Raw genomic sequence first — 26,642 nt, forward strand, 5'->3', positions numbered from 1 at the left:
GTCAGACCAAGCCGATGCGTGTCGCGGGTCCAACCAACCGTCTATTGGTGCGACCGACCGTAAGTATTACGCGATGGAGACTTCTGGTTGTGGCTTCGGGTGATTGTCACGACCAAGCAATCAAAAACTAGTTAATTCAAAAAAAAAAGCATTCAAAAACTAGTGATAAATCAATTACCATCTTTTTCCAAACGACCAAGTATTTTCACAGGAATACAATACATATAGATGGATTGATTGTCACGGTTGCACACCGGCATGGCGCCGCAAGTTCACTACAGCAGCAACCGAGTAGGTCGCTGCATCGCCGGCGGGGAAGGAGGGCAGCTCACCGCGCCTACGATGCATGCCCAGCGGCGCCGCCGCAGCTGGTCCCGTGATTTGGCTTCTCCTACCGCCCATTTGAGTAGTTGCACCGGCTGCTCATGCCATTCCTCAGGCATGCGCGTTTCCTCCGCAGTTGACTCCATGAATATGATCTCTGCCATTAGCCCTAGCTTGAAATCAATGCGACGCTGCCAGATGCTGACATCCCTCGGCATCTCTCCCCTGAGATCGACTTGCTCCTCCGCCTTGTGCTGCGCCAGGCGCAGCTCCTTCGAACTTCTCTCCAATCAATGCGACGCTTCCTCGATCCGATTTGCCCTTGCTGCCCACCACCTGAAATACAGCCATGGCATGTCCTCCGGCGCCTCCGATCTGTGATTCCAGAGCAATGGATCCCCTCTAAAACACATGTGGGTTTCACTCAAAGGCGGCAGTGCTACGGGCCACAGCGAGAGGGCAGCCCGCGGGATCCTGGGATCTAAGGGATTATCCATGGCAGAATCCTCCATGGCGGGATCCGGTGTGGGCGAGGCGGGGAGGCGAGCCTAGGCGCTAGGAGAGCCCTACGAGGCTAAGATAAAGATAGTACTACTCCACTCCGTCCATATTTAAATACAAAGGCCACCAACAGTAGCCCTGGCAAAAATTGATCATGTTGCATGCGTCCTGGTTTATTGGCCCCCTTTTTTGTGCCACTTTTTATGACAAATATTATGTTAGTACTGAAAAATGTGGTCAAAAATTGCCACAAAATACGAAGGAGACCAATGGAAGTAGCAACCCATGATTTAACTACTCGCATGCATGCAATGGAGTAGTAATGTCTTTCTCAACTACTTCCTCCCTCACATCCACTCAATTTGCAAGCGTTGTATTAATTGACCATCAATGAAGTGAAGGACTTTACATGTGTCAAATTATCACATGCGGTGGATCTTCGTACAAAAATGCGTCCCACCGTTTACCCGCGTGTGCGTGCGTGCACATCTTCGCTTCGTGCATGTACTGCCAGTGTGCCTGAGAGTGGACGAGTACATTCTTCTGGAACCAGCAGCATGCCACTGTAATCAATCCGCACAAGGAGGTCGCGACAACACCTCCACATGGGCCACGTGCACTACTAGGAAAAGGCTAATTAGTGGCGCACCTGTTTTGGCCAGTAATGGCGCACTACAAGTGCGCCACTATCACCACGCCACTAGTAACTAATACTAATGGCGCACCCCTGGTGCGCCATTAGTATACCAGACAATAGTGGCGCACCATGGAGTGCGCCATTAGTATGTCAAACGGTGCGCCATTACTATGCCTCCCAGGGGGGCATATTTACCTTGTGCTCTGGGTTACTAATGGCGCACTTCTAGATAATGCGCCACTAGTGTGTTTATTGCAGTGCGCCACTAGTATGAATATTAGGAATTATTTTTTTTTCTTTTCTGATATTTGCACAAGTTACAAAATATATTACTGCATAGAATATAGACAGCACAACATATAAAGAGCAGATTTATCGAATACAATAGAAGATTAGTCTCCGAATACAATTCATCGTATTAGTCTCCGAATTCAAAAGACCGAACAAAGTTAGAATATTACAAGTCTCGAGACCGCGAGTAGCGAGTTTGTCTTCACATTACAAGTCGATATCGATCATCTAAACTACCATCACATAGAAGAGAGCTGCGGTCATCACGATGAGCATCATCGCGATGAAACTGGTCTTCATCCAGTTCCTCCAATGCTCCCTCCTCTCTCTCCCGCTAGATAGCGCGTGTATCTAGCTTCCGCCTCCGCCCTAGTGGTGTACCCTTTGTAACTGTTACCGCTGAAACGGTGAACCTGTCTCCGACACTCCTCCCAGTTGCCGTAGACTCCGGGAACCTTACCCTTGTACACGACATACGACGGCATCTCTATGCACTAGCCAAACAAAACGTTAGTAGCAATTCACAAACAATACATAAGCAATATATAAGTATGCAACAAAAGGATCGGAAGAGAAAAGCAACACATTAATAGCACGATTCATGGTCCTACTAATAAATAGCATCGATTACATATAAGTTGAACGACTGTCCAAACCAAAGAGACATACAAGTGCATTAAAGTTTAATTACAACATGAGCTAATCGATATTTCAGAACTACATAGCATCACTACTTTCGACTCGACTCAGGGACCGGAGCATGGATGAAGCCGCCGTCTTTCGTGATGGTCATGACATCGCGTGCGTTGTCAGCCTGCATTTGTAGCGTTGTTTCTATCTCACTATTAGACAGTTGATATCTGAGGTAGAACTGCCCCAAGGTACGAAGGACATCTTGATGGATGATTTCCGCAAACTCCGACTGGATGCGAAAGAATTCTTGTCTGATGTCCATGTCCTGGATTGCCGACAAGCGTGCGGCCCAATCTTTGAGATTATTTGGTAGCAGAAGCTGATTATGGTCCCGTACGATCGCCCGCATGTGATGGAGGGCGTAGTAGGCATCCTTCTGACCGCCAGGCGGCTGCTTGACGCAGGGGAACCTTGTATTGTGGGTGAACACGTGCTTGCCGTACCTACGAATTGGCCTGCTAAAGGTGCCTCCGGATCTGGCGTAGCCGGGGAGAACATCATCAAGAACTTTCTTGATATTTGTGTAGTCTTTCTGTTGGGGAACGTAGTAATTTCAAAAAAATTCCTACGAACACGCAAGATCATGGTGATGTATAGGAACGAGAGGGGAGAGTGTTGTCCACGTACCCTCGTAGACCGATAGCGGAAGCGTTAACACAACGCGGTTGATGTAGTCGTACGTCTTCACGATCCGACCGATCAAGTACCGAACGTACGGCACCTCCGAGTTCAGCACACGTTCAGCTCGATGACGTCCTTCGAACTCCGATGCAGCCGAGTGTTGAGGGAGAGTTTTGTCAGCACGAAGGCGTGGTGACGATGATGATGTTCTACCGACGCAGGGCTTCGCCTAAGCACCGCTACGATATTATTGAGGTGTAATCTGGTGGAGGGGGCACCGCACACGGCTAAGAGATCTCAAGGATCAATTGTTGTGTCTCTGGGGTGCCCCCTGCCCCCGTATATAAAGGAGCAAGGGGAGGCCGGCCGGCCCTTGTTTGGCGTGCCAGGCGGAGGAGTCCTCCTCCTAGTAGGAGTAGGCCTCCCCTCTTTCCTACTCCTACTAGGAGGGGGAAAGGAAGGGGGAGAGGGAGAAGGAAGGGGGGCGCCGCCCCCCCTCTCCTAGTCCAATTCGGACCAGAGGGGAAGGGGGCGCGCGGCCCCTCCTGGCTGCCCCTCTCTCTCTCCACTAAGGCCCATAAGGCCCATTACTTCTCTCGGGGGGGTTCCGGTAACCCTCCGGCACTCCGGTTTTCTCCGAAATCACCCGGAACACTTCCGGTGTCCGAATATAGTCGTCCAATATATCAATCTTTATGTCTCGACCATTTCGAGACTCCTCGTCATGTCTGTGATCACATCCGGGACTCCGAACAACCTTCGGTACATCAAAACATATAAACTCATAATATAACTGTCATCGTAACGTTAAGCGTGCAGACCCTACGGGTTCGAGAACTATGTAGACATGACCGAGACACCTCTCCGGTCAATAACCAATAGCGGAACCTGGATGCTCATATTGGTTCCCACATATTCTTCGAAGATCTTTATCGGTCAGACTGCATAACAACATACGTTGTTCCCTTTGTCATCGGTATGTTACTTGCCCGAGATTCGATCGTCGGTATCTCGATACCTAGTTCAATCTCGTTACCGGCAAGTCTCTTTACTCGTTCCGTAATACATCATCCCGCAACTAACTCATTAGTCATAATGCTTGCAAGGCTTATAGTGATGTGTATTACTGAGTGGGCCCAGAGATACCTCTCCGACAATCGGAGTGACAAATCCTAATCTCGAAATACGCCAACCCAACAAGTACCTTTGGAGACACCTGTAGAGCACCTTTATAATCACCCAGTTACGTTGTGACGTTTGGTAGCACACAAAGTGTTCCTCCGGTAAACAGGAGTTGCATAATCTCATAGTCATAGGAACATGTATAAGTCATGAAGAAAGCAATAGCAACATACTAAACGATCGAGTGCTAAGCTAACGGAATGGGTCAAGTCAATCATGTCATTCTCCTAATGAGGTGATCCCGTTAATCAAATGACAACTCATGTCTATGGCTAGGAAACACAACCATCTTTGATCAACGAGCTAGTCAAGTAGAGGCATACTAGTGACACTCTGTTTGTCTATGTATTCACACATGTATTATGTTTCCGGTTAATACAATTCTAGCATGAGTAATAAACATTTAGCATGATATAAGGAAATAAATAATAACTTTATTATTGCCTCTAGGGCATATTTCCTTCACTTTCTTCGACTGACGGTCCGAGTCGAAATACGTGGCCATGGAATATTTTGGGCTTAAGAGGATGAGTGTGGAATGTGTGTCGCTGCACAAAACACGGAATGTTAGAAAAAAAAAAAAGAACGATCGAAATCTAAGAAATCATATGTTTCGGGGTGGTGAGGGGATGACTTACTCGGGAAAGTAAGGCACGAGGAAGTTATCCTTATCTGGGTTTGCCAGAATGACGCCTTCGAGGTATGAACTCGCGACTTGCCAGTCCCCAGCGCTGCCCAAGATCTTGCCACGCATGTAGAAGGGGTCGACTATCACGATGTCCGGGGTCTTGTCTCTAATGATCCGCATCTCCATACTCAGCGAAAATAGCCGAACGAAGGTGTAGTGCAGCGGATGAAGGTTAAACATAGCGAAGATGTCATCAAACCGCAGGACGATCATACCCCCGATGGCGCCATCCACAAAGCCCTTGCCCTCTGGCACCTTGGCCACGAAAACCGGGTATGCCACATCATACTCGGAGAGACGCCGCTTCTCCAAAGAAAGAACACTGTCATGCAGACTCCACATAGCACCGGTTGCAGCATTGAGCAGATTAGTTGGTAGCATCGGCCTACCCGCCACATGCACCCTCCTCGAGATATCCTTAGGTGAAGGTGGCCCGTCCTGAGCACGGATCGTACTCGGTGCCAGCTGGCTCGCACCCTTGTTATTCTTTCTTTTCCGTCCCTTCTTCTTCTGCTGTAATGGGATCGAGTTCTGCTTAGAGACCGCCTTCTTGAGTGTGTTGGGGCTGATAATATTTCGCACCTCGACTATCTGAGGCTCGGTGAAGGCGGCAGCTAGAGGCGTCTCCTGAGAACTGAACGCCAGACGACGCCTGTTGCAATTGGGTTTCTCCGCGGTACCAGCTAGATCGCGGTCGTCTTTTGCAGGGTTGGGTTCATGAGAAGGAGGCCCCAAGAATTCGTCACCGTACCCATGTTCGTTGAAGTACTTATCGACGTTGGTAAATGTACCGTCGTCGTCGTCGTCCGGATCCTGTGCCATATGCATGTCTGGATCCTGCGCCATATGCATGTCCGGCATGTCCGGTAGCGTTGCGGCGGTCTTGCCATGGCTTGGCGCCGCCACGACTGGCGGTGTTATCTGTGGGGTGGTGTCCCCCGCCCCCAAACGAATCTGGCTCCTCGGCCAAAGCAGGGGCCAGCTTAAGCAGGCACTGAGGGTCATCACATCATCTTCGTCGGCCCCAACGGGTCAAAACGGAGGTAACAAGTCGTCGCGGCCTGGCAGCACCCGAACCATTTGAACCCTATACACGGTGGGTGGCATCGGATTACCGTGGAACATGGGGTTGCCCGGTTGAACGATTCTGCCCTTGGCGACATCGATCAACTCGCCGCCCACGAAGTGCAGGAGAGTGCATGGAACGTCGGCGGCGCCCTGCGAAAACATGTAGGGCGTCAGGGATGCCCAGTCAAAGGCAAGGAGAGGAAGTCATCGGCCGAGAGGCTTAGTTACCGTGATGGCATCGAGCTCGGCTAATGTCGAGGCACCGCCAATGGCGGGCGTGCAAGTGACGGAGGGGCCGCTTGCTGCCGAGGTGCCGGCCGGCGTATTCTTCGCACACCCGGGTGCATTAAGCTCCAATGCCCGCGCCGGCGCCGGAGACACCAATACCGCCTCTGCCGGAGACACCAATGGCGCCGCCTGCGCGTTGTGCGTGTTGCTGGTCGTGAAGCTGGGAACCGGGGGCGGCCCCTGTTGGCCGCCCGCAATCCACGCCTCCAGCCCCTCAATCAAGGTAGGCACAATGGCGGTGATTGTCGCTCCCAGCTGGTCTCGCACTTGCTCTTGGACCATCTCCGGAATCTGCGCCACTTGTGCCTTGAGTTCTTGAACCTCGCGCGGCTGGCTTTCCGAGCTGGTCTTTCTCTCCTTTCGCCCACCAGCGTTATAGTATTCCGACCATTTCGTGGACAAGCCTTTGCCGGCCACACGACCAGCTGACGATGGCTTACTGAACTTATCCTTGTTTTGCATTACGTTCAACGCCCTATTTAAAGTGCTATCCCAAGGGGAGCTCTGAGACGACCCCGCGCTACTGCTTTCAGTGTCCTGCGGAAGGAATGTGAACCATTTAGAAATTTGGCTTCATTAATTAGAATGCAACCATATGGAGCTAATTACGCGGGGGTGTATTCCTTACCAGAACAAGCTCAAGCGCCTTGGTCTTCGGATCCATGGTAAGCTCCTTTGTTACCGGGTCCACCTTGTACCGGGCCCTGACATAGTTCCTGGTCTGCTTGTCATGGTATTTCTCGAAGCAGGGCGGTAGGCCTTTCTCGGCACGCTCCGCGTCCTCCTTGTCCCATATAGGTTCCGCCACTCTGTAACCGCCGGGACCGAGTTGGTGGACCCCTAAGTTCAAGTCCCGCATATCTTTCCCCCACTGACTTGATTCCGCGGTTGCGTTGCTCTCGCACTTGATCTTGAACTCCTTGTAGTCATCTTCGCTGATCGAATGATTTTTCTCCTTGATCTTCTCATAACTATCACCTTTTTCAATCATTCTCTTCACCACGCCTCTCCAAGTAGCCAGGGTCGTGCTCATCTTCATGAGGGCGGCACTGTTCACTTTATTCCCTGAGAGGCATGTGTTTGCGAAGTCACCGGGGAACTTGTATCATTCGTGCAGCTTCGTGAAGAGGAGGTTGCGCAAATTCCCTCGGTCACGATGCCTTAGGTTCTCGGTGTTGATCGAGACGGTGATCCGGAGAATGCACCCGAGCTGTCCCACATACCCCTTGACTAATTCTTTGGGCGCCGTTGGATGCCCCTCGAAGGACACTTCAGTAAATTCCTCCTTGATGGTGCCGAGCATGTTTGGTTGCCGGTCCTTTCGTTGCCTCTTTGGTTGGCTGCCATATGTGCGTGCGCTGCCATCATCAGTGGTGGCATCCTCGGCGGCACCATCAGTGGTGTCATCCCCGACGCCACTAGGGGTTGTGTAGTCAGGATCGGTGTCTTCCATGGCGTCCTCATAGCGGTGAGGTTCTTCCACCATCTCCTGGGACAGCTCCCAGAATGCCTTGCCAGAACCGCCGGCCTCATCATTGTGGGCCATGTTTCGCTCTAAATAGGAAAAAAGTTTGGTCAAAAAGTTGGTTATTGTCAAGGAACAAGATCTCTAAGTTCACCAAATAACCTAATTCTCGAGGAATGTTGCCAAAAAGTTGGTTATTGTCAAGGAACAATTGAGAGATGGATATTACCTAGGTGTTTTGGGATCAATTGAGAGATGTTTTGTGATATTGCCTAGGTACCCCTGATCTTCTTATACAAATACTTTTGCTATATCAATCTCCAAAAAAGCATGTGATGCTGAATCAATACTCAATATATATATATATAGGTGGTGCTCTCTTTATCACATTTTTATTGGAATATGCAACATTAATCTTCTTTTACTTGAATCAGGTGCACATATTTACATTCCTATTTCATGCTTACTTGTTTGGAACTATAGAATCTACCTTGGAATCTGCAAATCTCTTAGAATGTACTAAGAGATGCCAGATTTGTTGGGGGACTCCTATACTTAAGGCATATAAGACCTGGCATTGCCTATATCGCAAGTGTGGTAGACAGATACATGTTTGATTCTAGGAGTGGACATATGGATGCAGTATAGCCTATTTTCCGTATCTAAGATGCAGTCCTGGGAAGGGGTTTAAGAAGCAATTAGTTGTGTCCAAATCAACAGCCAAAGTAGAGTATAGAATATGTCACTAGGACTTAGTGAAATATTATGGGTAGAAATCCTCTATCAGAATGAAGGTGCTGGGAAAAGGTCCTTTGAAGGTGTGGTGTAATAATAAATCAGCTATAAGCATAACCAGTAACCCGATCCAACACGACAAAACCAAGTATGTGGAGATAGATCCTTTATTTATTAAGGGGAAGTTCTATGATGGTATAATTCAATTAAATCATGTAATATCAGGGAATCAAGTAGCAGATGGTCTAACTAAGGGTTTTGGAGTCAAGGAACATAATTTAGCTTGTAACAAAAGATGGGAACGATATCTATCTATCACCAATCTTTACTGGGAGTGTTGGGCTGAGCATAATAGGGTGATAATGAAGCATTAGTAGATTGCATCTTAGATGTCCAGCTCTACTTTCTCGTGACTTTTTATCCCACTGATTGGATATATATTGCATGTACACAGAATATCTCAGATAGAGGAATACAGCTAGTTGCCAATAATTGTCAAGGAACAATTTTGGAAATCTACAGATTAAGTACTAAGATACCCCGGCCCATGCATTACTCACAAGTACCCCATATGTCCTATTTTTAGCAAAGTGATGCTAAAATTCACGGAAAATTTCAGCATGACCTTTGCTGAAAATAGGACATATGGAGTACCCGAATTTGCCGGAACGGAAGTTAATCGACATTCCGGCAAACTCAAGGGCCTCTCGGGGTACCTGCAAAGCGATAAAGCGATGGCATGGTGAAGACCTCAGTCCAGCTAACGTGACGAAGCTGGTCGGCTGGTGACGCCGAAGTCACCAGACTATGTTGGTGAAGAAATAGCCAAGTCCCCGGTCTAGCCGAGGTGACGGAGCAGGTCGGTAGGGAGTCGTTGCAGCCGCCATGTCAGCCGAGGTGTTGAGGTAGTTCAGCGTGATGGACATCGGCTCGAAGAAGCAACAGTGCGGCCATGCCGACGCAGGTCATAACTTGTGATGCGGCCAATGCTGATTTGATGAAGTGACCATGCAGCGTTGTCGGTGTGCCCGCTCCGTGTAATCTGTGGGGCGGCGATGTCGGTGATGATTTATCTTTGGCGATTCCAAACTCTTGTTCGGCTCGCCGAGGTGAGGATTCGAAGAAGTTGAGCTCGGCTCAAAAAGCGACGACATGTCTAGCGCAGGTCGGCAGCCGTGGAGCTATATTGCCGGACTGGTTTGACACCAGTGTGATGGCGAAGATTACCTCAGAGGAGGCTTAAATTTTTATGGGCACGTGTTAAGAACAACGCGCAATACCTTAGCAGAAAATTCCTTTAAAAAGGTTGTCCAATAGCACGTTCATAAAGAAACACGAATTCGGATCGGATCCGTATTCGCGCAGAAAACAGATCTGAAAAGTGATGCACTAATTGGAAGGTTCCCGGAGTTTGGACGGTCGGATCGAGCTGAAATTTTGAGGGGTGGTAGATATGGGAATGCTGCAGCAAATGAACGGTTGGATCTTCCAAAGGACCTCCGAGCTGGGCTTTGGAGACCACGCCCTAAACTCGTCTAGATTCCCGTCTCGATTTGACAGGGCTCCGGTATATCGTAGATTGTCAGAGATTCCTCCATCGGAACTAGACAAAATTTTCCAGGGTTGTTGTAGACTCAATTCCGCACAATTCCACCGAAGCGATCGTTAAAACGACACTCGAGGAGGCGGTGGCGGCGGATACGAGTTCGCTATCCAAAAAAACAGCAAAGTCACCCGAGGGCAATGTTGACGATGAGCCCCCGAACTCCATGGATGATTCCTCCATAATCTTGATAGAGATCGGAGTTGGTGTTGATGAAGGCCCTTGTCCGAACATGACGATCGGAGGCAGGGCACAGTCCTCGATCAAGCCAAAGTAACCAGTCGAGCCGGTGACGAAGATGTCGACGTCGTAGTTGATCTGCAGACGAGCCTGAAGGAAATATGCCCTAGAGGCAATAATAAAGTTATTATTTATTTCCTTATATCATGATAAATGTTTATTATTCATGCTAGAATTGTATTAACCGGAAACATAATACTTGTGTGAATACATAGACAAACAGAGTGTCACTAGTATGCCTCTACTTGACTAGCTCGTTGATCAAAGATGGTTATGTTTCCTAGCCATAGACATAAGTTGTCATTTGATTAACGAGATCACCTCATTAGGAGAATGACGTGATTGACTTGACCCAATCCGTTAGCTTAGCACTCGATCGTTTAGTATGTTGCTATTGCTTTCTTCATGACTTATACATGTTCCTATGACTATGAGATTATGCAACTCCCGTTTACCGGAGGAACACTTTGTGTGCTACCAAACGTCACAACGTAAATGGGTGATTATAAAGGTGCTCTACAGGTGTCTCCAAAGGTACTTGTTGGGTTGGCGTATTTCGAGATTAGGATTTGTCACTCCAATTGTCGGAGACGTATCTCTAGGCCCACTCGGTAATGGACATCACTATAAGCCTTGCAAGCATTGTGACTAATGAGTTAGTTACGGGATGATGTGTTACGGAACGAGTACAGAGACTTGCCGGTAACGAGATTGAACTAGGTATCGAGATACCGACGATCAAATCTCGGGCAAATAACATACCGGTGACAAAGGGAACAACGTATGTTGTTATGCGGTCTGACCGATAAAGATCTTCGTAGAATATGTGGGAGCCAATATGGGCATCCAGGTCCCGCTATTGGTTATTCACCGGAGACGTGTCTCGGTCATGTCTACATAGTTCTCGAACCCGTAGGGTCCGCACGCTTAAAGTTACGATGACAGTTTTATTATGAGTTTATGTATGTTGATGTACCGAAGGATTTCGGAGTCCCGGATGAGATCGGGGACATGACGAGGAGTCTCGAAATGGTCGAGACGTAAAGATCGATATATTGGACGACTATATTCGGACTTCAGAAAGGTTCCGAGTGATTTGGGTATTTTTCGGAGTACCGGAGAGTTACGGGAATACGTATTGGGCCTTATTGGGCCATACGGGAAAGAAGGAAAAGGGCCTCAAGGGTGGCCGCACCCCTCCCCTTGGTCTGGTCCGAATTGGACTAGGGAAGGGGGGCGCCCCCTTCCTTCCTTCTCTTTTTCCCTTCCTCTTTTCCTATTCCCTAGTAGGACTCCACACTTGGTGCGCCCCCTCCTAAGGGCCGGCCTCCTCCTCCCTTGCTCTTTTATATACGGGGGCAGGGGGACACCCCATAGACACAACAATTGATCCTTGAGATCTCTTAGTCGTGTGCGGTGCCCCCCTCCACCATATTACACCTCGATAATACCATTGCGGAGCTTAGGCGAAGCCCTGCGTCGGTGGAACATCATCATCGTCACCACGCCGTCGTGCTGACGAAACTCTCCCTCAACACTCGGCTGGATCGGAGTTCGAGGGACGTCATCGAGCTGAACGTGTGTAGAACTCAGAGGTGTCGTACGTTCGGTACTTGATCGGTCGGATCGTGAAGACGTACGACTACATCAACCGCGTTGTGATAACGTTTCCGTTGTCGGTCTACGAGGGTACGTGGACAACACTCTCCCCTCTCGTTGCTATGCATCACCATGATATTGCGTGTGCGTAGGAAATTTTTTGAAATTACTACGTTCCCCAACAGTGGCATCCGAGCCTGGTTTTATGCGTTGATGCTATGCACGAGTAGAACACAAGTGAGTTGTGGGCGATATAAGTCATACTGCTTACCAGCATGTCATACTTTGGTTCAGCGGTATTGTGAGAAGAAGCGGCCCGGACCGACATTACGCGTACGCTTACGCGAGACTGGTTTCACCGTTGCGAGCACTCGTTGCTTAAAGGTTACCGGCGGGTGTCTGTCTCTCTCACTTTAGTTGAACCGAGTGTGGCTACGCCCGGTCCTTGCGAAGGTTAAAACAGCATCAACTTGACAAACTATCGTTGTGGTTTTGATGCGTAGGTAAGAACGGTTCTTGCTAAGCCCGTAGCACCCACGTAAAACATGCAACAACAAAGTAGAGGACGTCTAACTTGTTTTTGCAGGGCATGTTGTGATGTGATATGGTCAAGACATGATGTGATATAATGTGTTGTATGAGATGATCATGTTTTGTAACCGAGTTATCGGCAACTGGCAGGAGCCATATGGTTGTCGCTTTATTGTATGAGATGCAATCGCCATGTAATAGTTTTACTTTATCCCTAAGCGGTAGCGATAGTCGTAAAAGCAATAAGGTGGCGAGACGACAACGATGCTACGATGGAGATCAAGGTGTCGCGCCGGTGACGATGGTGATCATGACGGTGCTTCGGAGATGGAGATCACAAGCACGGTGCTTCGGAGATGGAGATCACAAGCACAAGATGATGATGGCCATATCATATCACTTATATTGATTGCATGTGATGTTAATCCTTTATGCATCTTATCTTGCTTTGTTTGACGGTAGCATTATAAGATGATCCTTCACTAAATTATCAAAGTATAAGTGTTCTCCCTGAGTATGCACCGTTGCGAAAGTTCTTCGTGCTGAGACACCACGTGATGATCGGGTGTGATAGGCTCTACGTTCAAATACAACAGGTGCAAAATAGTTGCACACGCGGAATACTCAGGTTAAACTTGACGAGCCTAGCATATAACAGATATGGCCTCGGAACACGGAGACCGAAAGGTCGAGCGTGAATCATATAGTAGATATGATCATCATAGTGATGTTCACCATTGAAACTACTCCATCTCACGTGATGATCGGACATGGTTTAGTTGATATGGATCACGTGATCACTTAGAGGATTAGAGGGATGTCTATCTAAGTGGGAGTTCTTAAGTAATATGATTAATTGAACTTAAATTTATCATGAACTTAGTCCTGATAGTATTTTGCAAATTATGTTGTAGATCAATAGCTCGCGTTGTTGCTTCCCTGTGTTTATTTTTGATATGTTCCTAGAGAAAAATTATGTTGAGAGATGTTAGTAGCAAAGATGCTGATTGGATCCGTGATCTGAGGATTATCCTCATTGCTGCACAGAAAAAATTATGTCCTTGATACACCGCTAGGTGACAGACCTATTGCAGGAGCAGATGCAGACGTTATGAACGTTTGGCTAGCTCAATATGATGACTACTTCATAGTTTAGTGCACCATGCTTAACGGCTTAGAATCGGGACTTCAAAGACGTTTTGAACGTCATGGACCATATAAGATGTTCCAGGAGTTGAAGTTAATATTTCAAGCAAATACCCGAGTTGAGAGATATGAAGTCTCCAACAAGTTCTATAGCTAAAAGATTGAGGAGAATCGCTCAACTAGTGAGCATGTGCTCAGATTGTCTGGGTACTACAATCGCTTGAATCAAGTGGGAGTTAATCTTCCAGATAAAATAGTGATTGACAGAATTCTCTAGTCACCATCACCAAGTTAGTAGAACTTCGTGATGAACTATAGTATGCAAGGGATGACGAAAGTAATTCCCGAGCTCTTCGTGATGCTGAAATCGACGAAGGTAGAAATCAAGAAAAACATCAAGTGTTGATGGTTGACGAGACCACTAGTTTCAAGAAAAGGGCAAAGGGATAGAAGGGGAACTTCAAAAGAATGGCAAGCAAGTTGCTACTCAAGTGAAGAAGCCCAAGTCTATACCTAAGCCTGAGAATAAGTACTTCTACTGCAAAGGGACTGGTCACTGGAAGCGGAACTACCCCAACTATTTGGTGGATAAGAAGGATGGCAAAGTGAACAAAGGTATATTGGATATACATGTTATTGATGTGTACTTTACTAGTGTTTATAGCAACCCCTCGGTATTTGATACTGGTTCAGTTGTTAAGAGTAGTAACTCGAAACGGGAGTTGCAGAATAAACAGAGACTAGTAAAAAGCAAGGTGACGATGTGTGTTGGAAGTAGTTCCAAGATTGATATGATCATCATCGCACACTCCCTGTACTTTCGGGATTAGTGTTGAAACTAAATAAGTGTTATTTGGTGTTTGCGTTGAGCATGAATATGATTTGATCATGTTTTTTGCAATACGGTTATTCATTTAAGTTAGAGAACAATTGTTGTTTTGTTTACATGAATAAAAACCTTCTATGGTCATACACACCAACGAAAATGGTTTGTTGGATCTCGATCGTAGTGATACACATAATCATAATATTGAAGCCAAAAGATGCAAAGTTAAGAATGATAGTGCAACTTATTTGTGGCACTGCCGTTTAGGTCATATTGGTGTAAAGCGCATGAAGAAACTCCATGCCGATGGGATTTTGGAATCACTTGATTATGAATCTCTTGATGCTTGCGATCCGTGCCTCATGGGCAAGATGACTAAAACGCCGTTCTCCGGAACTATGGAGAGAGCAACACATTTGTTGGAAATCATACATACAGATGTATGTGGCCCGATGAATATTGAGGCTCATAGCAGGTATCATTATTTTCTGACCTTCACAGATGATTTGAGCAGATATGGGTATATCTACTTAATGAAACAGAAGTCTGAAATATTTGAAAAGTTCATATAATTTCAGAGTGAAGCGAAAATCATCGTAACAAGAAAATAAAGTTTCTACGATTTGATCGTGGAGAAGAGTATTTTAGATACGAGTTTGGCCTTCAGTTAAAACAATGTGAAATAGTTTCACTACTCACGCCACCTGGAACACCATGGTGTAATGGTGTGTCCGAACATCGTAACCGTACTTTATTAGATATGGTGCGATATATGATGTCTCTTACCGACCTACCACTATCGTTTTGGGGTTATGCATTAGAGACAGCTACATTCACGTTAAATAGGGCACCATCAAAATCCGTTGAGACGACGCCTTATGAACTGTGGTTTGGCAAGAAACCAAAGTTGTCGTTTCTTAAAGTTTGGGGTTGCGATGCTTATGTGAAAAAGTTTCATCCTGATAAGCTCAAACCCAAATTGGAGAAATGTGTCTTCATAGGATACCCAAAGGAGACAGTTGGGTACACCTTCTATCACAGATCCGAAGGCAAGACATTCGTTGCTAAGAATGGATCCTTTCTAGAGAAGGAGTTTTCTCTCGAAAGAAGTGAGTGGGAGGAAAGTAGAACTTGATGAGGTAACTGTACCTGCTCCCTTATTGGAAAGTAGTTCATCACAGAAATCTGTTCCTGTGACTCCTACACCAATTAGTGAGGAAGTTAATGATGATGGTCATGTAATTTCAGATCAAGTTACTACCAAACCTCGTAGGTAAACCAGAGTAAGATCCGCACCAGAGTGGTACGGTAATCCTGTTCTGGAGGTTATGTTACTAGACCATGACGAACCTACGAACTATGAAGAAGCGATAGTGAGCCCAGATTCCGCAAAATGGCTTGAAGCCATGAAATCTGAGATGAGATCCATGTATGAGAACAAAGTATGGACTTTGATTGACTTGCCCAATGATCGGCGAGCCATTGAGATTAAATGGATCCTCAAGAGGAAGACGGACACTGATAGTAGTGTTACTATCTACAAAGCTAGAATTGTCGCAAAAGGTTTTCGACAAGTTTAAGGTGTTGACTACGATGAGAGTTTCTCACTCGTATCTATGCTTAAGTCTGTCTGAATCATGTTAGCAATTGCCGCATTTTATGAAATCTGGCAAATGGATAAACAAAACTGCATTCCTTAATGGATTTATTAAAGAAGAGTTGTATATGATGCAACGAGAAGGTTTTGTCAATCCTAAAGGTGCTAACAAAATATGCAAGCTCCAGCGATCCATCTATGGACTGGTGCAAGCATCTCGGAGTTGGAATATACGCTTTGATGAGTTCATCAAAGGATATAGTTTTATACAGACTTGCGGTGAAGCCTGTATTTACAAGAAAGTGAGTCTGAGCACTACAGCATTTCTGATAAGTATATGTGAATGACATATTGTTGATCGGAAGTAATGTAGAATTATTCTGCAAAGCATAAAGGAGTGTTTGAAAAGAGTTTTTCAAAGAAAGACCTCGGTGAAGCTGCTTACATATTGAGCATCAAGATCTATAGAGATAGATCAAGACGCTTGATAAGTTTTTTCAATGAGTACATACCTTAACAAGATTTTGAAGTGGTTCAAAATAGAACAGTCAAAGAAAGAGTTCTTGCCTGTGTTACAAGGTGTGAAATTGAGTAAGACTCAAAACCCGACCACGGCAGAAGATAGAAAAAGAATGAAAGTCATTCCCTATGCCTCGGCCATAGGTTCTATAAAGTATGCCATGCTGTGTACCAGATCTATTGTATACCCTACACTGATTTTGGCAAGGGAGTACAATAGTGATCTAGGAGTAGATCACTGGACAACGGTCAAAATTAATTATCCTTAGTGGAATAAGGATATGTTTCTCGATTATGGAAGTGACAAAAAGGTTCATCGTAAAAGGTTACGTCAATGCAAGTTTTGACACTAATCTAGATGACTCTAAGTCTCGGTCTAGATACATATTGAAAGTGGGAGCAATTAGCTAGAGTAGCCCCGTGCAGAGTATTGTAGACATAGAATATTTGCAAAATACATACGGATCTGAATGTGGCAGACCCGTTGACTAAACTTCTCTCACAAACAAAACATGATCACACCTTAGTACTCTTTGGGTGTTAATCACATAGCAATGTGAACTAGATTATTGACTCTAGTAAACCCTTTGAGTGTTGGTCACATGACGATGTGAACTATGGGTGTTAATCACATGTTGATGTGAACTATTGGTGTTAAATCACATGGCGATGTGAACTAGATTATTGACTCTAGTGCAAGTGGGAGACTGAAGGAAATATGCCCTACAGGCAATAATAAAGTTATTATTTATTTCCTTATATCATGATAAATGTTTATTATTCATGCTAGAATTGTATTAACCGGAAACATAATACTTGTGTGAATACATAGACAAACGGAGTGTCACTAGTATGCCTCTACTTGACTAGCTCGTTGATCAAAGATGGTTATGTTTCCTAGCCATAGACATAAGTTGTCATTTGATTAACGAGATCACTTCATTAGGAGAATGACGTGATTGACTTGACCCATTCCGTTAGCTTAGCACTCGATCGTTTAGTATGTTGCTATTGCTTTCTTCATGACTTATACATGTTCCTATGACTATGAGATTATGCAACTCCCGTTTACCGGAGGAACACTTTGTGTGCTACCAAACGTCACAACGTAAATGGGTGATTATAAAGGTGCTCTACAGGTGTCTCCAAAGGTACTTGTTGGGTTGGCGTATTTCGAGATTAGGATTTGTCACTCCAATTGTCGGAGAGGTATCTCTGGGCCCACTCGGTAATGCACATCACTATAAGCCTTGCAAGCATTGTGACTAATGAGTTAGTTGCGGGATGATGTGTTACGGAACGAGTACAGAGACTTGCCGGTAACGAGATTGAACTAGGTATCGAGATACCGACGATCAAATCTCGGGCAAGTAACATACCGGTGACAAAGGGAACAACGTATGTTGTTATGCGGTCTGACCGATAAAGATCTTCGTAGAATATGTGGGAGCCAATATGGGCATCCAGGTCCCGCTATTGGTTATTGACCGGAGACGTGTCTCGGTAATGTCTACATAGTTCTCGAACCCGTAGGGTCCGCACGCTTAAAGTTACGATGACAGTTTTATTATGAGTTTATGTATGTGGATGTACCGAAGGAGTTCGGAGTCCCGGATGATATCGGGGACATGACGAGGAGTTTCGAAATGGTCGAGACGTAAAGATCGATGTATTGGACGACTATATTCGGACTTTGGAAAGGTTCCGAGTGATTCGGGTATTTTTCGGAGTACCGGAGAGTTACGGGAATACGTATTGGGCCTTATTGGGCCATACGGGAAAGAAAGAAAAGGGCCTCAAGGGTGGCCGCACCCCTCCCCTTGGTCTGGGCCGAATTGGACTAGGGAAGGGGGGCGCCCCCTTCCTTCCTTCTCTTTTTCCCTTCCTCTTTTCCTATTCCATATGGGAGGTGGAATCCTACTAAGACTAGGGAGTCCTAGTAGGACTCCACACTTGGTGCGCCCCCTCCTAAGGGCCGGCCTCCTCCTCCCTTGCTCCTTTATATACGGGGGCAGGGGGACACCCCATAGACACAACAATTGATCTTTGAGATCTCTTAGCCGTGTGCGGTGCCCCCCTCCACCATATTACACCTCGATAATACCGTTGCGGAGCTTAGGCGAAGCCCTGCGTCGGTGGAACATCATCATCGTCACCACGCCGTCGTGCTGACGAAACTCTCCCTCAACACTCGGCTGGATCGGAGTTCGAGGGAAGTCATCGAGCTGAACGTGTGTAGAACTCGGAGGTGCCGTACGTTCGGTACTTGATCGGTCGGATCGTGAAGACGTACGACTACATCAACCGCGTTGTGATAACGTTTCCGCTGTCGGTCTACGAGGGTACGTGGACAACACTCTCCCCTCTCGTTGCTATGCATCACCATGATATTGCGTGTGCGTAGGAAATTTTTTGAAATTACTACGTTCCCCAACAGTGGCATCCGAGCCTGGTTTTATGCGTTGATGCTATGCACGAGTAGAACACAAGTGAGTTGTGGGCGATATAAGTCATACTGCTTACCAGCATGTCATACTTTGGTTCAGCGGTATTGTGAGATGAAGCGGCCCGGACCGACATTACGCGTACGCTTACGCGAGACTGGTTTCACCGTTGCGAGCACTCGTTGCTTAAAGGTGACCGGCAGGTGTCTGTCTCTCTCACTTTAGTTGAACCGATTGTGGCTACGCCCGGTCCTTGCGAAGGTTAAAACAGCACCAACTTGACAAACTATCGTTGTGGTTTTGATGCGTAGGTAAGAACGGTTCTTGCTAAGCCCGTAGCAGCCACGTAAAACATGCAACAACAAAGTAGAGGACGTCTAACTTGTTTTTGCAGGGCATGTTGTGATGTGATATGGTCAAGACATGATGTGATATAATGTGTTGTATGAGATGATCATGTTTTGTAACCGAGTTATCGGCAACTGGCAGGAGCCATATGGTTGTCGCTTTATTGTATGAGATGCAATCGCTATGTAATAGTTTTACTTTATCCCTAAGAGGTAGCGATAGTCGTAAAAGCAATAAGGTGGCGAGACGACAACGATGCTACGATGGAGATCAAGGTGTCGCGCCGGTGACGATGGTGATCATGACGGTGCTTCGGAGATGGAGATCACAAGCACGGTGCTTCGGAGATGGAGATCACAAGCACGGTGCTTCGGAGATGGAGATCACAAGCACAAGATGATGATGGCCATATTGAGTCATATCATGTTCTAGTTTTGAGTTGTGATTCATATGTTGTAATCAATGAAAGTGTGATGATCATCATTATTAGAGTATTGCCCAAAAACAAAAGAAAAAAAGAAAAAAAGAAAAGAAAAGAAAAGAAAAGAAAAGAAAAGAAAAAAAGAAAATTAATAAAAAGGGCAATGTTACTATCTCTTTTTCCATACTTGTGCTTCAAAGTAGCACCTTGTTCTTCATGTAGTGAGTCTCATATATTGTGCTTCAAAGTAGCACCATGTTTTTCATATAGTGAGTCTCATAGGTTGTCTTTTTCATACTAGTTGGAATTTTTCATTATAGAACTTGGCTTGTATATTCCTACGATGGGCTTCCTCAAATGCCCTAGGTCTTCGTGAGCAAGCAAGTTGGATGCACACCCACTAGTTTTCTTTTGTTGAGCATTCCTTTATAGCTCTAGTGCATCCGTTGCATGGCAATCCCTACTCCTCATGTTGACATCAATTGATGGGTATCTCCATAGCCCGTTGATTATCCTCGTCAATGTGAGACTTTCTCTTTTTTTGTCTTCTCCACACAATCCCCATCATCATATTCTATTCCACCCATAATGCTATATCCATGGCTCACGCTCATGTATTGCGTGAAGGTTGAAAAAGTTTGAGATTATTTAAGTATGAAACAATTGCTTGGCTTGTCATCGGGTGTATAGAAGTTGGGAACATCTTTGTGTGACGAAAATGAAGCATAGCCTAGCTATATGATTTTGTAGGGATGAACTTTCTTTTGCCATGTTATTTTGAGAAGACATGATTACTTTGATTAGTATGCTTGAAGTGTTACTATTTCTTTTATCAATATGAACTTTTATTTTGAATCATTTGGATCTGAACATTCATGCCACAATAAATAAAATTACATTGAGAATTATGCTAGGTAGCACTCCACATCAAAAATTCTGTTTTTATCATTTACCTACTCGAGGACGAGCAGGAATTAAGCTTGGGGATGCTTGATACGTCTCCAACGTATCTATAATTTTTTATTGTTCCATGCTATTATATTACCCCTTTTGGATGTTTATGGGCTTTATTTTACACATTTATATCATTTTTGGGACTAACCTACTAACCGGAGGCCCAGCCCGTATTGCTGTGTTTTTGCCTATTTCAGTATTTCGAAGAAAAGGAATATCAAACGGAGTCCAAACGGAATGAAACCTTCGGGAGCGTGATTTTTGGAACGAACGTGATCCAGAGGACTTGGAGTGCAAGTCAAGAAGCAGCCGAGGCGGCCACGAGAGGGGAGGGCGCGCCCACCCCTACAGGGCGCGCCCACCCCTACAGGGCGCGCCCCCTGTCTCGTGGGCCCCTTGGGCGGCCACCGACGTACTTCTTCCTCCTATATATACCTACGTACCCCGAAAACATCCAGGGAGCCAACGAAACACAATTTCCACCGCCGTAACCTTCTGTATCCGCGAGATCCCATCTTGGAGCCTTCGCCGGCGCTCCGCCGGAGGGGGAATCGACCACGGAGGGCTTCTACATCAACACCATAGCCTCTCCGATGAGTTGTGAGTAGTTTACCACAGACCTTCGGGTCCATAGTTATTAGCTAGATGGCTTCTTCTCTCTTTTTGGATCTCAATACAATGTTCTCCCCCTCTCTTGTGGAGATCTATTCGATGTAAACTCTTTTTGCGGTGTCTTTGTCGAGATCCGATGAATTGTGGGTTTATGATCAAGTTTATCTATGAGAAATATTTGAATCTCCTCTGAATTCTTTTATGTATGATTGAGTTATCTTTGCAAGTCTCTTCGAATTATCAGTTTGGTTTGGCCTACTAGATTGATCTTTGTTGGCATGGGAGAAGTGCTTAGCTTTGGGTTCAATCTTGCGGTGTCCTTACCCAGTGACAGAAAGGGTTGCAAGGCACGTATTGTATTGTTGCCATCGAGGATAAAAAGATGGGGTTTATATCATATTGCATGATTTTATCCCTCTACATCATGTCATCTTGCTTAATGCGTTACTCTGTTCTTTATGAACTTAATACTCTAGATGCAGGCAGGAGTCGGTCGATGTGTTGAGTAATAGTAGTAGATGCAGGCAGGAGTCGGTCTACTTGTTGCGGACGTGATGCCTATATACATGATCATGCCTAGATAATCTCATAATTATTCGCTTTTCTATCAATTGCTCGACAGTAATTTGTTCACCGACCGTAATACTTATGCTATCTTGAGAGAAGCCTCTAGTGAAACCTATGGCCCCCGGGTCTATCTTTTATCATATTTGCTTTCAATCAACTTTTATTTACATCTTTACTTTTTGCATCTATATTATAAAATACCAAAAATATATTTATCTTATCATGCTATCTCTATCAGATCTCACTTTCGCAAGTGGCCGTGAAGGGATTGACAACCCCTTTATTGCGTTGGTTGCGAGTTCTTTGTTTGTTTGTGTAGGTGCGTGGGACTTTCTAGGAGCTTCCTACTGGATTGATACCTTGGTTCTCAAAAACTAAGGGAAATACTTATGCTACTGTGCTGCATCACCCTTTCCTCTTCAAGGAAAACCAACGCAAGCTCAAGACGTAGCAGGATCCGCTCTCAAGACTGTCTTTCGCCACCTCAGATCTTCTTCCCCGCCGTCGGCAGCCACGACAACTGCATTACCATCATCAACTGAGCAGATGACCTTGAGGACTACACGGGTCCGCAAGAGAGGTCACACTCTTCCGTGTCTGCTTACGTTATGCATCGCTTAATATGATGGCATGCTACTTTATCGTCCTGTTCACCAATTAGACTTCAAGTCAGGTCCAAACTAATGCTGAAACTTGAGTTTTTAAATGGTTCTGGGGTACATATTGGGGCAGCAATCAGTACTATTTGTCTACTATCTGGTTAATCTCGGGTGTCTACTATGAGTTTCATGTTGGGTGCAAACAAACATTAAAGAAGCCATTATCTGTATTTTTTCACTAAAGCTATTATCTGCCTGCTATCATTGGTTTTGGGTCTATCCACACTCTGCTACCATCACTCTGGATTTGTGCATGCACTCCTTACATAATCTCACTATGTTTTATTCCTATGCATGTCAGTTATTGTACACAATGGAACTGAACATGTAGAGAAAAAGAGACGAGCCTTGCGTGGCAATAAAATTTCATGCAGACGTTGCTCCATGGTGGGCGCAAAGGCAGCCCCCCTCCACCCATTTCGGATTGTAATCAATAGGAAGATAACTGTTCTGAGGGGGATTCAGAAGGAGAAGCCACTCCTATTTACCCCCTGAGGTCTTCGCTCTAACTTGGCATGCTGATGTTGGTAATATCATGCATATGGTGCCTTGCATTGCTTACTTTATACATCAAATATGTCATCTTCTTAGTTTAGACATGCTCTGTGTGAATGCCATCTGTTTAGTTTCTTTATCGTATATGTGAATCATGCAATGCCATCTTGTTTAGCCAGGCATCATATCTGTCAATTTTGCAATGCCACCCTAGTTAGCCGGTCATCTTATATGTGAATTATATCATGCCATCATTTTTTATTACGTATTACATTTGTCAACAATTTTAGTACATTCAATTACTCTTCCTGTGCATCAGCCATTCGACACGGTCATGGAAAAATCTGCAGTGGAAACAAGGTCTTCAGAGCAGAAAATGCTATATGACGAAGCGCATGTCTTGCTGGTTACGGATAGCTCCTCGGAGGAGGATTCGGAGACAGATGACCAGTCCTATCCCCCCCCCCCCCAGGTGCAACTTGGCAGGGCTATGTTGCTCATATCATGCGTATGGTGTCTTGCATTGCTATCTCATTTTCTTAGTTTAGACATGCTTTGTGTGAATGCCACATGTTTAGTGTCTAATTACCATATATGTGAATTATGCAATGCCATCTTGTTGCAAGACATTATATATGTGAATTGTGCAATGCTATCTTGTTGTAAGGCATTATATATGTGAATTATGCAATGCCATGCTGTTAAGCCAAGCGTCATATATGTGAATTATATCATGTCATCCTTTTTTGTATTTCTCATTGCATTTGTTGACAATGTTTGTATATTCAACTGCTCTTCCTGTGCATCAGCCATATGAATTGGTGATGGAGAAATCTGGAGTGAAAACAAGGTCTTCAGAGCAGACACTGCTACCAGCTGAAGCAGATATCTTGTTGGTTACATATATCTCCTCAGAGGAGAATTCGGAGGTAGATGACCAGTCCTATTACCCCCCTGAGGTGTATGCTCAAACTTGGCAGGGTTATATTACTCATATCATGCATATGTTGTATTGCAATGCTTAGTTTTTACATCATATACACAATATTGAATGTCATCTCCTTAGTTGACACATCATATATGTGATTGCCCTCTGCTCACTTGCTTAGTATTTAAATCATATATTTGAATTATATAATGCCATGATGTTTACATAGACAGCATGTTTCTGAATTATGGCGTGCCAACCCATTTTCTAAAGACATAATATAGTTATATCATCTCATCATGTTTACATAGTCATCATATTTTGAATTATGTCATTCTATCCGTGAATTATATCATGCCATCATGTTTCCATCAACGACATGTTTGTGAATTATGGCATGCCAACCACTTTAATAGACACATCGTATAGTTATATCATGTCATCATGTTTACATAGTCATCATATTTTGAAGTATGTCATTCTATCCTGTTTAGTTAGCCGTCATACATGTGAAATTGCGTCATGCTATCCTGTTTAATTAGCCATCATATATGTGAAATTATGTCATTCTATTCCGTTTGGTTAGACAACATAAATGTGAATTATTTCATGCCTTTTTTTCTTCCCTACTATCCATTGCACCTGTCTATCTTACAATGTATGTACATTCAATTACTTTTCTTGTTTATCAGCCATTTGGATTGGAGGGGGTGATGGCAGTATCTGTGGGAGTAAAAACACGGTCTTTAGAAAAGATCGTGCTACCGATCGATGCAGATAGAACCACGGTTGTACTTGCCCAAGAACCAGCCCCACCACACATAACCCAGACTCATGCAGATTGTACCCCTACCCAGTTGAACTGAGAACCAGCTACACCCCTTCTAACCCCAACCCCAGCAGATAGTAACCCAATTCCAGTTGACACAGGACCATCTCCACCACAGAGCACCCAAACACGAGCAGTTAGTATGGCAACTGCAGTGCCCAAAGCACGAGGACCACCACTCCGAACCCCAAGTCAACGCTTAAAGCAGAAGAAGAATTGTTCTCAGGTCAGGTTCCATAGCTATGGTTCATACTCCTCTGCTCTTGCATCACTGTATTTACTCATACCAACTAATTTCAAATTTAAAGGATGCAACTGAAACTCCAATGGCGCAACAGGTATGTTTTAAACCTGTTTCTTTAACGTGGTTGCTGTTGTAACTTGCTCTATGTTGATTTCAGCTTCAATTGAATAAACAGTTATGTTCTCATGCCATGCACATTACAAGTGTTGTTATTGCTATGTAGTTTCCCACACTTATATTTTGTCTATGTTGCTTTGTCTTAAATAGATATGATTTGAACTGTCTCTATCTTGATTTGACAACATAAACTAGAATGATATAGACCATACAGTGACCATACTACATAGATATATGTTTGTTTCATGTTGTTATCCTGTCCACCTTACTACTGAACTGGTTTACCAAAATGAGTTTCATATATAACATGGTAAACATGTGATGTGTCTGTTTGTTTCTCTTTTAGAATGCGGATAAAATATTGGAGAAGAGTACCCCGTTATGCAATGGTAAAGGAAGTAATGTAGATAAGGTTCAAGATAGTGAGACATCCCTGTTGGTCTCCAAGAAAGCTGATAAAAACTATATTGAAGACACTGAGACAACCCCAAAGTCATGTCTTGATGTAGTGTTTGAGTTACTGGCAACTACTGCTGGCACCAGCTCTTCAAACTCGCTACCTGGATCAGTTTGGCTTCTTGAGTCTCAACTTCAAGTTGAAAGACATCGATCAGATGTTATGCGATAGGAAGCCGAAGGACTGAGGAAGTCCCTGCAGAATTCAGATGCATACTTTCTGGTGCAGCAGCAAGTGCTGGAGGATTTAAGCACCAAACAAGAGAAAGTTAATAAGCTTGCTAAGCATCTTGCCAGCATTATGGGTACCTAGGATATTGTTTCTTGAGCTCTTCTGAAGTGGTTTCAGTTCTGGACTTGTTTTGTTGTGACGTTTATTTGCACTGGTAGCTAACTTTGACAACCAGTGTATGTGATATGCTGCTTTGTTCCCTATATTTGCACTGCTGGCGAACTTTGTTGCCTAGTGGATGTAATATGTGTAATAGTCGTGATATCGTAGCGTAAGTTGCTTGCTTATTTTTTTCCTTGTTTATATGTTTCCTTGTAGTCAGTGCAGTTCTTTTTCCGCGGTTTGCTAGTGGCCGCAATAACCTATTTTTAAAAACTAGGCCACAATAACCATGGGCTGCATATTTACTGTAGTGACCCTGGGCCACCTAAGGGCCGTAGAGACAATGGGCCTTCTACGGGCCGTAGAAACAACGAGCCTTCTACGGGCCGTAGAAACAATGGCCCTTCTATGGGTCGTATCATCAATGGGCCTTCTATGGGCTGTATGACCGATTGGCCAAACATGGGCCAATAACAGACCGCATTATGGGCCCTAAACGGGCTAGAGTTGGAAGCATCCGTTCATGGGCCGGCCATAATGGGCCGGCGTTAATCGGCCATATTTGATGATGCTATGAAAACGGCCCAACGAATTAACGGGCCACAAATGGGTCGACTGTAACCACGGGCTGAATTTGGCCCACAAGTAGAAAGGGACAGTAACGAGCCCTAAGTAACCGA

This window comes from Aegilops tauschii, chromosome 2 (genome assembly GCF_002575655.3).
Source record: "Aegilops tauschii subsp. strangulata cultivar AL8/78 chromosome 2, Aet v6.0, whole genome shotgun sequence".
In the NCBI taxonomy this organism is placed as follows: Eukaryota; Viridiplantae; Streptophyta; class Magnoliopsida; order Poales; family Poaceae; genus Aegilops; species Aegilops tauschii.